Raw genomic sequence first — 15,586 nt, 5'->3', positions numbered from 1 at the left:
TTCTTAGAGTAACGCAATTGCTCTTTTTTTAAATCTTAGTGCATAATAGTTACTTGGGACACAGTGCATATATTTGTGAGCTCTGCATGTGAGTAACGATGTTTCCATCCCTCATAAATGTTGTAAATTATTAGACTTCTTTTTCATGAACCGTTCGCATTGCTTACTGGAAAGAGAGGCAATAATGTGACACATATCCTTCACGTGCATTTCACACGCCGTTGATAAAAGATGCTCTGTCGAAGGGGTCATTGAAGTCTGCAGGTTTTTTTCAGGGTCAAAAAATCACGCAAAGCAATTTGAAGCGAGGTGAACATAGGGCAACACATTCATTCTCTAGGCATAGGCTATCCATACCTTTCGAAATAATAGTTGATTGGATACCTCCTTCTCTTTCAAAAATATAATAAACCTTGTGCTGTGTATATATTTAAATATATTGTGTATGTGCATGGTGTTTGCAGTGGAAATTTAAAACAATGTTTAAGTGAGAAAATACAGATGAGGCAGCCGCCGTTGGTACTTGTAATGCGCTTGTGCTCCTATTGATAGGATTTGCAGAAATAAAGCGAAAATATGAATTAAAATCCGCGTACGTCCGCGCCAACAATTATGAAGTAAGCTATTAAAGCTATTAGCCACAATAAAATTTTAAGTAAAAAGGTCGAAGCAAGCCAAAAGAAACCGCAAGTGACGTGGGCGACAAAACTCTGGTAATGACACTTTAGGTGTGTGCGTGTGTGGGGGGGGGGGGATGAAGCTCGAGCTCCGTATCTGCTCCGCCGTATCGCTGCTCCGCCGTATCTGCATCGCCGTATCTGCTCCGCCGAGGCGCGCTGGTGACGTGGCTTCGTGGCGATGCGCTGTCCCTTCACGCAACACCTGGCGCGCTATTGCGGTAACAGGTGTTCCGATTCACAATTAGTGGGAATTGACGCGCCGTTTCGTTGCTACAGGCGCCGGCTTTTTCGCTCAATGGGCCATTTAATGCTTTCGCATAAAAAACTCCCTTACAAAAAAAATTGTTGAAAGGTTATTGACATATCATTGTTCAACGTCAACAAATGACCTTGAAAGATCATCGAGGAATTGTTGAAACATCATTGAGGAAATTGTTGACAAGTGTTGATAATTGGCCCGCGACATTCACTAGAAACATCATTGTGGCCTCTCAATTTGAAAGATCATTGGCATATCGTTGAAACTATGGTGTACTTCAATGCTGAAAGCCCATTGAAGCATTGTTGAAGATGTATTGTTTGTCAATGTTGAAACCCAATTGACGTATTGTTGAAATGTGTTGTTTGTCAATGTTGAAAGCCCATTGAAGCATTGTTGAAGCTCAAAATTGAAAGCCCATTGAGGTATTGTTGAAATGTGTTGTTTGTCAATGTTGAAAGCCCATTGAAGCATTGTTGAAGATGTGTTGAAGCTCAAAATTGAAAGCCCATTGAGGTATTGTTGAAATGTGTTGTTCGTCAATGTTGAAAGCCCATGGAAGAATTGTTGCAGATCTGTTGAACATCAACACAAATTATGTTGAAATCCCTTTATGCCCCACTGGGTATTTAGCAGTTTAAACCTGCACTTACCTTAAAATACTGCTGAGCTATGTTGCATATAATTACCTTTGATGTCACGTTGGTATGTTTGCTGTGAGAGGATAGGGATAAAATTTAAATACAGCCGTTTTGTATCGCAGGCCTCTGTCACCCTGGGCTCAAAACATGCTCCTAGATTGCCTGTAATAAAACATATTGCAAAACTGCTAGCAGTACTGTTATGCCACTTTTTTCAATTGTCAGAGTGAATGGTCCTCCACAAAATCAAGAGTGCTGAACTGATGCAGACAAAAACCATTTTTCTAGGTGAACTGTTTATTTGTAACCAAACATCTGTGTAAATGTACAACCATTTGTAGTTTGAGAACATCAGAAACTTCTTAAAAACTATTGCACAGTACAAACTTCCTGCAGCTTGACACCATAACAAAATTGAATACTGAAGGTGTAGTCTGTGTGGCCCTCCAGTAAAACACATTTCCCAAAAGAAATAAATTTAAAAAAATAAATACCTAAATAAATAAATGTAGAAGCAGACTGACATGACTGTCAATAAGAACACTCAAAAAAGGTACTTGCTTTCTCTATTAGGGAGCCAGTGGTACTATTACCATGGCACGATTTGCTTGAGCCCACAGCACTCAAATGAGACCTGATATGCAGGGTGGTTATCTTTAAGTTTCATGGAATTTATTAAACACGGACTGTTGCAGCTAACACAATTCTAGATACAGAGTGCCAAACATTACTTGCATGAGAAATCAAGACACCATAGTCAGCTGATTAAGAAAAACTCAGTTCCTAATAAAGTTTTTACGAATTGTAGACGGTAATTTTACAAGGTGTATGCACTAAGAACGAACTTCCAGAATGACACCAGTAACGAGACACATGCCATCAAACTGGCTGTAGAAATGCACTGCTGTAGCACTTTTTTGTTAACAAAACGTACTGTTATGCATTGAAGCACAAAAGTAACCGGAATGCCCATGTATTTCTCTCACATTTATGAAAAAATCTCGCAACTGGTGTCATCCTGGAAATTAATTTCAAGTGAATATGTCTTTCAAGCTCACTGGCTACAATTTGCAAACTGAAATATGTGCCGTGATGTTTAAGTGAATTAATCAATTTATGAGAATCAGTTTAATGTTTCCATTTCTTGTGCTAGTAATGTCCACCTCTGAATAATCCAGCTCAAGAACAAAAATTATGCTACCTGGCACAGACAACTTTAAAAAAATCTGTAAAACTGAAAAAGGACCACTGTACAATCCTTATTTGTTGGTTGAATGGCGTGTGCCAATTTCAGTAAACCTTACATACTTCTGAAATATGGCAATCACAATAAGTGATGCTTATGGGAGCAGTTTATTATGCTGCATTGCTGTTGCATGATACAGTTGCGTTTTCTGCCATGATAACGTTCCTGCGCAGGTCATTCCATATCAAGCGACTTATTCATATTAACTACTTAAAATTTTTATATGAAAAAAAACTATTAGTGATGTGCTGGAATAAAACAAAGTTACTCCATTTGTGAGTTCAATTTTATTCACTGTCACAAAAAAATAACGAAAGAATTCAGAAAAAGATATGGTTTCATGCAAACATGAAAGGCACATCATTGCCATTACCGGAGATCTTTTGTTGCATTTTAAATTTAAGCCAACTTATACCTATTAATTTTTACACATGTATTTTAGATCGCAATAAACCATGTTTACGAAGCTATGTAAAATGCAGTTTTTACTGAACTCTGACAATGGCACAGATGCACTTGCAGGTGTGCGATTCCATGCCGAATCGACCAGTGTTTTTTTGACACCACACATATAGCTGAAACATTGCCATGTGTTTACTAGAGTTCAAAACTCGTTATCCACTTTTATTAATTTTTGCCAGATATTTTGTAGCATTTTGGTGACAGTTTAGTTTTCCTGCTCAGCTGAGCTAGAGGACATCAATCAACATTCTTTTTCAAATGCACATTGTATTGATCGAGGCCTTCAAATGGTGTGCATGGAAATACGGTGAAGTGATGCAACTGCCAAAATAGCCAATTTTTCGAATATTTGAATACTTCAATTGCTTTTGGCACCGGCAAAAATGAGAAATTGCAATCCGCTAGATTTTTTTTCGTAACGAAAAATTCACAGGACAGAACTTAAATACAGAATGGTAGCCCAGGTGACATAGTATAGCAAAAAAATATGTGCAGCTTTGAAGGTTCAGCTAATCGCCTGTAAAAAAAAACAAATTCTAATCTTTTGCAAGAAGCTTCATGTTGAAGGAAAAAACAGCTTTCGTAGTTGGCCAAAAAATATGTGATACATTATTGGATAGCTCTACATGTCTGCTATGCATGTGTGAAGTTAAAGAAGGCATTATTTTTAAATGCGAGAAATTCTTTTTTGAAATTTTGTCAGCACAGACTTTTCTCAGATGTGCACACAGCTTGCCGGCTGGGAATGCACACGACAAAGCTGGCTTTGTCTCCACACAGATGACAGAGAAGCGGTGTTAGGGTCTGCATTTTATTGCCAAGGGCCACATGCTCTAACGCAACGAGGCTTGTGTTAGGTGTGGGCCAGGTAAACCATACAGCCATTGAACATAAACTATCAATACGAGGTCTGTTAGAAAAGTATCTGACCTTTGGCTGAAAAAAAATAAAACTGGCATAACTGGAGCGTTGCAAACCTAATCACCCTCAAAGTAGTCTCCTTGGGACTCCAGTCACTTCTCCCAGCAGTGCTGCCATTGTTAGAAGCATTCCGAGAAGGCCTCTTTCCGAACGGAGTTTAGCTCAGCTGTCGTTGCAGCCATAATGTCTTCTCTTGTCTGAAATCGCGCTTCTTTCAATAGCCTCTTGATTTTGGGAAACAGCCAGAAGTCGCAGGCGGCCACATCAGGCGAGTAAGGAGCCTGTTGAACTACAGGATTCTGGTTATTCGCCAAAAAAGTCTGAATCAAGTGCGAGAAAAGCATTGTCGTCATGGATGCGCCAATTTCCTGTTGACAACTTCGGTATCTTGCGCCACACAGCATCACATAGGCCATGGAGGACATCCCTGTAGTAGTCTTTAGTGATTGTTTGACCCTGTGGTGCGTACCCGTGGTGTACCATACTGCGGGAGTCAAAGAAAGCAATCAGCAACACTTTAACGTTGATGCGCACTTAGCGGTCTTTGGTTGGTGACATGGAATGCTTCCACTGTAATGACTGGGATTTGGTTTCCGGGTCGTAAACATACCCCCAAGACTTGTCACCAGTGATTATGGCGTTCATGAAGTTGGGGTCACTGTTTGTGGAATCCAGCATGTCTGTGAGACTTCAACACGAAGTTGCTTTAGCTCCACCATGAGCAGCTTGGGAACGAATTTCGGTACAACTCTCTTCATGGCCAAATCTTCAGTGATAATGGAATGTGGATAAAATGTGCTGATGCCCACCTCTTCCACAATTTCTTGGATAGTCACACGACAGTCCCGCATCACCACGGGGTTCACTTCGGCAATGACCTGGTCATTTCGGCATGTTGATGGCCGACTGGAGCGTGGCTCGCTCTCCACCGATGCGTGGCCGTCTTTAAACTGGTTGTACCACTCCTTAATCTGTGTGCTGCTCATAGCATAGTCACCAAAAGCAGTCTGAATCTTCGGAATGGTTTCCACTTGGCTGTCGCCAAGTTTCTGGCAAAATTTGATGCAGTAGCACTGCTCCAGTCACTCCGCCATTTTCCTTGCAATAAAAAACTGACGAGAGCACTGTGTACTACCTCATTCACATGCTGCGTCCCAGCAAGTCACGCTATTGGCAGGCAGGAAAAAATTCGTGCATGCGCACAAAGGTTCAAGGGCGGCTGATGAAAACGCACTTGTTACATATTCATCAGGTGTTCGCAAAAAAAGGTCAAATACTTTTCTAACAGACCTCGTACGTATTAAATACGTGAGGGAATCCTGCAGTGCTGAAAGATATGGTTCGTGCAGTTTACAAAAAGAAATATCAGCTATTATGTAGATAGTAAATCCAGAAAGAGCGCTGATATTGTTTATACAAAGCATTTTAAAGGGCATGTCGCAGTGCAATGCAACATAGAGGGAGCAGGACACTTTGTGCCCTGCTCCCTGAAGCCCAATGACGATGCAAGTAGAAAACACCTTCATAATTAGGACTGAAAACCTACATGAGTACGAACAAATTCTTGTGGTGTTGTTTGCTACCACTGTTTCAGAGCCGGAACATGCTCATCTATAAAAGTCATATGTGCCATGTTTAGTCTGATGCAGTCAGACACCATTGGCAACCACTTCTTGCGTTCATGTTAAAAAAATACGAATTGAGACTGCAGCTGCAGTGCTAGACGTCACCTGCCTTCGCAATGATAAAAAAGGCAGTCAGTTTGTTGAATAGTTCTTGTGGCTAATTATATTAACAATATTTCCTTACTAGATGACATGGCTTCATATATTTATGCTGTATGTGTGATCCACAAATGAACATTATAAAAAATAATTTATTGCACTTAAAGAATAATACCTTTTTGTTACTTGTCACATGTATAGCAGACATGTAGGGCTGTGTAACGATGGGCGACATATACTTTTGTGCCAACCACCAAAGCTAATTTTTTTACCTTCAACACGAAGCTTTTCGCAAAAAATGTGAACTTTACAGTTTTTTAGCTGATCAACTGAACCTCCAAGGCTTGAAATATTTTGCAGCTATACCAAGTCAACCAGTCTGATTTTATATTTATTTTGTGCCTTCTGTATTTCCCTACGTTAGAAGAAAATTCAACCTTTGCAAATTTTGGCACTCACACCACTTCAGTCTCTTGACATGAACACCATCTGAATATTTGAATCATACAATTTCCCTTTCAGAAGAAACGTGTATCAGTGCCTTCTAGCTTAGCTGGGCAAGAACAATAAATTTTTGCCAAAGTTCAAAAAAATTTTTGCGAAGGAAAATAAATGGGGAGCAAGAATTTGGAGCTTCAACTATATCTGTGATGGTCAAAAAAACGTTGGCTGGTTGCCCTGGAATGACCCAAGTGTATGTACGAAAGCAAATTTTCTCATTGTACCTACTCAAAATCAAGCAAACTTGAAATGGTTTGCCATAATGGAACAGTGCTTGACAAAATTGGGTGGTTTGGCATGAAATGGCTTAAGATACTTAAAAAATATATTAATAAGGAAACACTTTCCTTACTAGAACCATATCAAAAACTAACATAAAAATGTAGTGAACTATAACAAAGCACAGCACTTGTATTCTGGATTGAGCAATCCAATGTGGACTTCTCAGGAGACTAGCATAATTAACATAAATAAAATTAACATAAAAATGTGAAGGCATAGAAAGGCACAACATTTGTAAGCTCATTTGAGAAATCCAAATTGGGCCCTTCAGGAGACTAACACAGAACATAAAAATGTCGAGAGTTACAAAAGCACAACACTTGTGTTTTGGTTTGAGCTGTCCAACTTGGGCTCTTGAGAGGTTATTGGTCCCATGTGAGAAGCGAGGCCACAGTTCTTTACATAGGGCATGTTGGTACCAGGCAATTTGCGACACGTGAAGCCTGCAAAAACAAGAAGCCAGAACAAGTTTTAAAAAGCAACTTCCACATGCAAAAGAATGGCATGCAATCTGCCCTCGTTATAACGAAATTGATTTATATACTTGTGTTGCTTTAGTCCAACTTTCCACGGGTACAGCTTTACAGCATGACCATTTAAATTTATTCAGTGCGGCACAGGACTCCACTAAGTGTCAAATGCAGGAAAGGGCAAAGAGGAACAAAACACTGTAGCAAAATAACTTTATGAATATCCTCAATGTCAAAGATGTGAGCTTTGCTTGCTGAGAAACAAAATGGTGAAACAAATTCATGTCGTTCATAAATAAACCTGAACTGACAACTAAAATTATTTATTGTAACTTTCATAATTCAAATTTGCTGCACTTCACTGTGCTTTTCCATGCTCCAAATACAATACTGTCATGTCACTACAACTGAGTGTAGCTTCATTTGATGTTAGGTTTCCTGAGTTCACATGCAATCGGAATGTACTTCTCGCTTTACAATGACTTAAGACTTTCTACATTACAGAAGACACTGCTTACAGTGAAGTATGTTTTCTGCCTCGACGACTGAATTACTGTTATAATGAGGATTCCGTGTAGTGCACCAAGCTGCTTAGCATGACACATGCAGAATGTGACAGAGACGAAGAAATGCCGTCTTTTAAGAGCCATATGCAATAGGACTGACTTCTTTAACCCTTTTAGGTTTCACTGCCGTACATCTGTGGCTGTGATGGAACGTTCTAAAAAAAATTTGCCTTTTCAGAACAAAGTGTTGCCTAGCATCCCACTGGAGGTGCTGCAACCTTCTGAGACTTCTAGAAAATATTCTTATAGTGCTGTCGCTCCTTGGGTTTCTCCAAAACTGGTTTTTCACCTAGCTCCTTGGTGTCTGTCATTGCAGTAATTTGGGAGTGTTGCCACAAGTTTTTTGTAAGTTTCATTACACAAAAAAATTATGCTGCTTTATCCTGCATAAAAAAATAAAACATGTAAAACTGCAAATACTGAAATGGTATTGCCACTTTATTGTTATTTAAAAATATTATTTACCAGTTTATTTTCTCGGAATGTCACTCTGAAGAACTTAAATCTGCAATAAAAATATTAAGGGTGCGCGAAAAGTGATTTTTGAGGCTGAACCGAATAATGCTAGAAGCAAATCAAATAATGGATAGTTTCTGAATAATGAACAGCTGATATCACAATTAATGTAAGATGAGGCTCACATCCTAGTATTATTAAAGTTAGCAAGTTTCTGTCATTGTTATGTTATGAAAAGCTGTTTATTAAAAGCACAAATGGAGCAGCAGAAAGTTTCTTCACATGCACAGGACTCTTCAGTAAGCATAAATGATTGCTGTACAGCCTCTAAAGTACAGCTACTGAAGTAACGTAGCCTGGTCTCCTATTACAAGTTGTTACGTTTTATGTCTACACTATGTTATTGGAGGTGAAAACTTACCGTACTTTGGCTCAAATTTCATGTTTTATTGGTGTTTCGAAATATTAGAATACTCGCATTTACAAATAGTGACCATTCAAAGACTAAATTGAATAGGACACTATTCAATTCGAAAGTTTTGAGCATTTGCACACCACAAAAAATATATAACTCCTAAATTAGAGAGGCATATGTCTCCCCAAAATGAGATCCTCAACGGACTAAACAAGAGCGACAGAAAAGCCCATTCATCTTTTTGATTAATTTAGGCCCATAATCTACTTGGCAATGGTTCATAATAACCCTGTTAACAGGTAGGTGAAGTAAGGAAGCAGGAATCAATTCTAACAATTTCAGAATGGGAGTAGTGGACATGTCCGATGGTCTGTAAGAAGCTTTATACATTAGGCCCCAAGAGCCTATTCTCAATTTATTGAAGTATAAGGGGAAAAGCCACATAAATATTTTTTTCATATCTTAGAATACACAAATATTTTTTTTCATATCTTAGAATACAAAGTGATAAAGTGTGCGTTAATAAATACGAGTCATAGGTTAAGTGCTTAGAATGAGTAAGCGCCCACTAAACGTAGTACTGTTGACAGCAATGCTTGCAACTCTGTCCCTGTTGTTTCTTTGATTGAAACAACCAAAAGAAAATTGCCACACCACTCAGGTTCCCTCTGCTAAAAGGCTGCTGTCTGGCATCACATGGACCTCCTTCAATATAGGAGCAACCTTAATTCGATGTGGTCTGTTAAAATTGGTGAAACTACTGTTTCACATCTCAGAACCTGGAGAGCTGTTTTGACTTTTGCAATTTGGTGAACATGCTCCTGCTCGAGCTGAGCAGTAACCACACTTGAGCATACCCTCTCCGCAATTCGCGTATTAGAATAACATTTTCAGGCTAACTAAACATGTCCTCCATGCCAATAGATTTGGAGCGTGCTTCACAGACAACTATTCCTTGCAATGACAGCCAAGTAACACTGCTAATGCGCAAATGCAGCTCATTTTATGTGGTGGAGCCACTAAAAACTTTCAGCAGTGAAGGCAGCTTTTAAATTTTAGAAGCATTTGAGTATGGCGGCATTACGCACTTAAGATCGTACGAACAGTCATTCCAAATAGTAGGCGATTGTCGCACACAACTGCACACACGGGCTACTTGAAAGTCGTTTGTTATGCCAATGGCAAGTTCATAATGTTAGAAAAAAATGTGAATGTAAAAATGCAACCAGAAAGGATATATGGTACTTGCCTATAACAGCACTGACCCTGGTGGGGTCAAGAGCCTTTTTTGCCCCTTGGTGTTATTTCCAAAGCCCAAATGGCCCATGAGCTCCTCCTCTGTGAACACATGGTGAAGCAAGGCCCTTGCAAACTTTCCTGGTCCACCATGGCAGGCCATGGTAAACTGTGCCAGGATAACCTTCTCAATGTGCACTCCTTCAACCTATGTGAACCTGCATGTTTAAGTAAATGTTAGCAAAACAGTTTTAAGCCTTTCAAGCACATTCACACAACAGCCCTACTGCAAATAAATTACAAAAGTACCTGTTGCAAATCTGGATTGCTAAACTTGACTTCTTACAAGCTTCTTATGCTGTCTGGACGCCACATGTTTCAGAAAAACAATCCAGCACAAACAAGAATAATAAACCAAAGTATCCAAACATCTAGTACTTGAAAAGGGGGAGTACCAGCGAAACACAAATGACACGCAGACAAGGAAACGGCATTAGACACGGACGGACGTTGGGACGGACCAGCGTCTGTCCCTGTCTAACGCCTTTTACGTGTGTGTGCGTCCTTTGTTTTGCTGGCGCCCCCCTTTTTCAAGTTCATCATGCACCAACTGGCCCAAGAGCTTGCGCTAATGCACATCTAGTACTATTTATTGTGATTACCATTCTTAGGATACTTCATATTTTCAGGTGTTTGTCTCTATTTTCCCATCCATTTGTGTCAATAGGTAGTCCATGGTCTAATGGGGAGATTGGGCTGCTATGTTGAGGGAAGAGTTCAAAATCAACCGTTGGAACAGCTTGGGTGACTGGGTATGCGACCCTGGGCATATGCCACTTTTCAATGAATCTCCTTCCCGCTATCTTGGGCAACTGCTGCTGCTTGTGTTGGCAAGCAGCAGTAGGAGCTCAAAGAGGGACATGATTGTCGATCATTACTAAGATTACCACTACACGTCACGTTAGCTTGCTGTGCTGCAGAAGTAATATGTGAGATTCCACTCCACTGTATGAAATGTACATAAGCTGCAAGGACAGTATGTGCCAACCACCACCTCAATTAAATTAATCAACTCGCAAAGCACAGGCTGCACAAGATCACGGAGTGAACTCAGAAGTTTGTGGACAGTCAGTTGATGTCCATGTCAGGGACCTCTAGGGAAACTCAGTCATTTCCTCGATGTGCATCATCGTGCCGTCATACACTGTATTACAATTCTGTCTGTCTCGTTGTACCACCGTTCTAATAGTCATCACGTATCACCACAATTCAAAATATAAATAGACACTTATATCTACTGTTTATTTAATCTTTATGGAGAATACTTTGAGCATGAGTTTTTGCAAAGATCATGAATTCTACAGCTTAAAGGAGCACTAACGCAAAATAAAATTAATTAAATTCTGGCGTTTTAAGTGCCAAAACGACAATCTGATGTTTAGGCACGCCTTAGTGGGGAACTCTGGACTAATTTTTACCAAATCAGGCTGCAAGGTACCTGGGCAGTTTTGTATTTCACCTCCATCAAAATGCGTCTGTTTGATCCTGTGACCTCGTGCTTAGCGGAGCTGTGCCAACACCCCTAAGCAACTACGGCATGAAAGCACTAAAGAGAAAAATTATTTTAGTTCCTACAATTCAAAAGATTCACTCATACCGTGACAAGAGGCTGAGTAAACTGTAAAAGCAGCAAGAGGAAAGATTGGTGGCAGTGCTGCCTTGAAGTTACCACACCCGCTTGCTGTGACGTCATGGATTTTGATGATGTCTGTTGAGGTGTAGCAATTTTTTTTACAAATAAAGATGTTCTTCATCGTATTCCAAAAACCCAAAATAAAAAGCATCAGGAACTTTTACAGAACCAATACAGCCCAAGTTTGAAAAAATACTTGGAATCCATGATGTGACAATGAGGTGTCAGCACAAAGATTTTTGGGCGATACTCAGAAAATTTAACTTTGAGCTTTATTTTCTCTAATAATCAAACAACTACCAAGAAAGTTACAGAAGTAGTTATTTAAGACGATGCTTTATTTTAAATTCATTTAAGGTGTCATTAGTGTCCCCTTAATACAAAACAAGGAATGCACTTGGCTGCGTAATAGGTTAGCATGCATCACTGGTTCTCATTAAGGTAGGATTATCAGTATAGCAAAGGGCATGCACTGGCTGCTCCAGAGGGGAGCCCTTCCACTTCCCCTCAATCTCCCAATTTCCAATTTCTTTATGAGCAGTGATGCAATTTCTGTATCTTAACGAGACATAATGCCAAGGAGATTAAAAATGCCATGCTGGCTACAGCATGTGGTGACCGGCACTTCACACCGTCCAGCTCGGCATCAATCTTTTTGGAATTTGGCCCTTGAAATGCAGAAAGCCCCGATCACTGCTCGTTCTTCAGCCAACTTTCTCAAAGGGTGCTGCTGTTCTGGTTTGATACCTCTAGCTGTGCACTGCTGTATGACATAGGTTATAATACCTTCGTTCTGGTAAAACTAGAAAGATGTGCACTCATGCAGACCACTAATGTCCACACTAAGTTTCTGAACGCCCCTCTCATATCAGGCATATACACTGAAAAAGGCACATTCCACGTTTAATATGTTCACAAGTGACAATGAAATTCACTCCCAGTCCCGGTGCAGTTGCAAAGTCTTTAAGCTGAGTGCTTAAAGGCACCATGTCTCCTAATGAAGGCACTCTACACCAATTGATCACTGGAGCAAATGCGTTGCAGTTGCATCAGCAATGTTGTTGTTTTTTCTGCTTCCTGCAATACATTTTCACGGTATCACTGTATTTGATCATCGTGACGCTACAGAATGGATGGCCAAAGAATTCACTTTTACCGTTCCAGCTCGGGCCTCTCCCAGCTCATTTTGAATCTGAAAAAAGATGTCACTATTAAAACGTGAGGCCACGATGCAGCGAAAGCGACAATCAAAAGAGCTACATGGACCATTAGGCTGACATAAATGGACGGATACAAATGACTAGTCATTGAATACACTAAAGTGTGGCCGCTCTTGCCAATGGCAGTGTGAGCTTGTCAAAAAATTTATTTCACATTCCTCTAGTTCCTTTAAACATTATTTCCACGCATCTAGTTAACTGTTATGGCCCCATATTAAAGGCAGCTCCTTCATATAAAACCAGTGTTACATTCTTTTACTCCTCGTCTACCTGATGCTACTGAAGTTTTGCTTACTCTCAAAGAAAGAATTTCACAGAACTGCTCTTTTGACAAAGCATTATTCCAAGCTTGTGGCAAAGCGTCGTGATTTAGTTCACAACGATGCGCTCCCCTTTTAATCTGTTCACTCTATAGTGCTCTGATTCAAAGCAAAAATAGCTTTTCGACATAACTAGCTACTTCTATGGTCACAAGAAACAATGCTAATTATTGATGTTTATGTTGCCGATAACGTATACATGCCGCCTCGAAACACAGTGGGACGACAACGCAGATATGCCAGGCATCTCGTTCCTTTACTGATTTTAAAACTATTGTTAAATCAGTTACTGAAGTGCGAAAAGCTGCAATTTCACGAAATTACATTATTTTGAATGTTGTAGGACCTGGAGTGCCATGAAATCTGCCTTTCCGTGAATACAAAGAGCGCCTACGCGAAGCCGTTTGGGCGAAGCACTCGATGGCGACGGACGAAGATGAAAAAATGAAGTTGAATGCGCCCGACCTGGGGGAAAACAAAACGCACGCGGTTGGCAAGGCGTATAACTCGATGATTTCGCAGCACTCTGTGGCATCACCCCTATTGTATCTCACGTATCGCATGTACACCCTTGAAATTCTTTATTATTATTGCGCGACAGCCTCCTCTGTGTTTTCCGATCGCGCGAACATCGGCCGCACGGCGTGTCAGATAGTGGCCTTGAAGCACCGCGGAGTCACTCGATCCTGAAGGGAACAGCGCAACAGAATACACTTTCGCCAATCACACCGCACCCCCCCCCCCCCCCCCCTTTTTGCTGAAGGCTCGCTCACACGCCTTGTACTAGCGTGGCGCAAACGAATTATCTTCGATTACAGTACAGATCGGATGGTTTCACGTCGCATTGTTTTGCGCTCATTAATAAGGCTAACTCAATCGGTGCTCGAACACCGTATCAGAAATCATGGCGTACAACATGCCCTGTTTTAGGTGGCACCACATAGCTGCCTTACGTCACCACAAGCGGAGTGTAGAGTTAAACCAGGACAAAACTCCACGTTATCTACCACAAATCTAGTGCTGTACAACCCATTCTCGCAACGGAAGGATAGTACTAGGAATGAAAACTAGAAAAGAGGCGCGCGGAAGACACGCACAAGCGCTGAAATCATTTCCCCGCTTCCGTTCACCGCGTCGCAATGGACGAACAAGGGGAATTCGAAACACTCACTCACCCTTGATGTCGCTGAGTCGGAGGCGATCATGGCGATCTTCGAGGCAACAAGTCCATAAAAAGCGAGCAACACGCAGGAATATTCCAAAGATGTCACAGCGAAGCACACAAAGAACTCAGAAAACGCAGGAAACTCTCAAGCAAACTGCGTGCACGAACTCGCCGGAGCATCAACAGCGCAAACGCGCAATCATACATGTACACATACAAATACACGCTTATATTATCATAAATTGTACCATTGGATAACAAATTATGTAATTTCATGTTATTATTGAACAATTGTTGCGACTTGCAAGAGTATAAAAGTTTTTTGCTTCGCTTATTCGATGAACTACTTTCTTTAGCGCAGTAACGCAGTGCACCGGCCGGAGCTAATGGCATGCGCGGGAAAAGGCGCCAAATTCAAACGTCACAAACGCCGCGCTAATTTGTGCGCGCACAGTTTTCGTCGTTTGGATTTAAAAAATAAAAAAAGTAATGCGTGCCGCAACCATGCGAACTGAACTATTGACCAGAAAAGTACAGAAACGTCGCTGTTTGTGCCTCTTATTTCGACGTCATGGAAAACTGCGGGCGGTCTGTCGTCCCATTCTTTAAACATTTGTGCGTGTGCTCCTGCGCTGTGCGATTTGTCACCGAGAACGTATAGCAGCGCAGATTGTGCTTGGTGGCCGAGCAGATTCCGAACACATTCGCCAGCACCCCGTCTAGGTCACAGAAAGGAATTTGGCCTCCATGTGAAATATGAGCACCATGACGTACATATCGGCCAAGCTTTTCGTTTCGTTCTGTATAGCGCGCTAACGGGTAAGCGAAACGCACTCTGTAAAAACGATGTTCACTCCTTTCTCCGCCGCACCCACCGTGGTGGCATAGTGGCTGAGGTGTTGCTCTACTAACCTGAGTGCTTGGGATCTAATGCCAGCCGCGGCGGCTGCATTTCGATTGGGGTGAAATGCAAAAACGACCGTGTACTGTGCGTTCGGTGCAGGTTAAAGGACAACAGATGGCAAAAATAAATATGGCGTTTCTTACTACGGTGCGGCTCATAATCAAAGCGTGGTTTTGGCACGTCAAACCCCAGACTTGAATTTTGTTAACGTTCTCCGCCACCTTGACCATATTTAACATGGAGGCATGCAATGCCGTTTCCTAACACACAGCCAGGGCACTGGCCCCTTATAATGGACGCCGATGGTAATGCAGCATGCGTCCAATCATCGGTTGTTTGTCACTGCTTGTAGGGACGTTTGTCTTCTCGAACTGCATATATATATATATATATATATATATATATATATATATATATATATATGC

At 41.0% G+C, this 15,586-nt stretch overlaps 1 long non-coding RNA gene across 2 annotated transcripts; it reads right to left on the bottom strand.

Moving 5' to 3' along the window:
- Positions 1-1,859: 1,859 nt before the first annotated feature.
- On the bottom strand, positions 1,860-14,435 carry LOC126546878 (uncharacterized). Of its 2 annotated transcripts, XR_007602625.3 has the most exons (4): positions 14,268-14,435; positions 12,709-12,744; positions 9,873-10,077; positions 1,860-7,159 (listed from the first exon to the last, which is right to left on the bottom strand). It is a non-coding gene; the product is annotated as an uncharacterized lncRNA (long non-coding RNA). The 2 variants fall into 2 exon arrangements; XR_011895418.1 differs by lacking the exons at positions 12,709-12,744; positions 14,268-14,435 and having other exon boundaries at positions 9,873-12,697.
- Between the last annotated feature and the right edge of the window lie 1,151 nt (positions 14,436-15,586).

Source organism: Dermacentor andersoni, chromosome 1, assembly GCF_023375885.2.
Source record: "Dermacentor andersoni chromosome 1, qqDerAnde1_hic_scaffold, whole genome shotgun sequence".
Classification (NCBI taxonomy): domain Eukaryota; kingdom Metazoa; phylum Arthropoda; class Arachnida; order Ixodida; family Ixodidae; genus Dermacentor; species Dermacentor andersoni.
The sequence above is the reverse complement of the archived record's forward strand: the minus strand, read 5'-3'. Positions and strand labels throughout refer to the sequence as shown.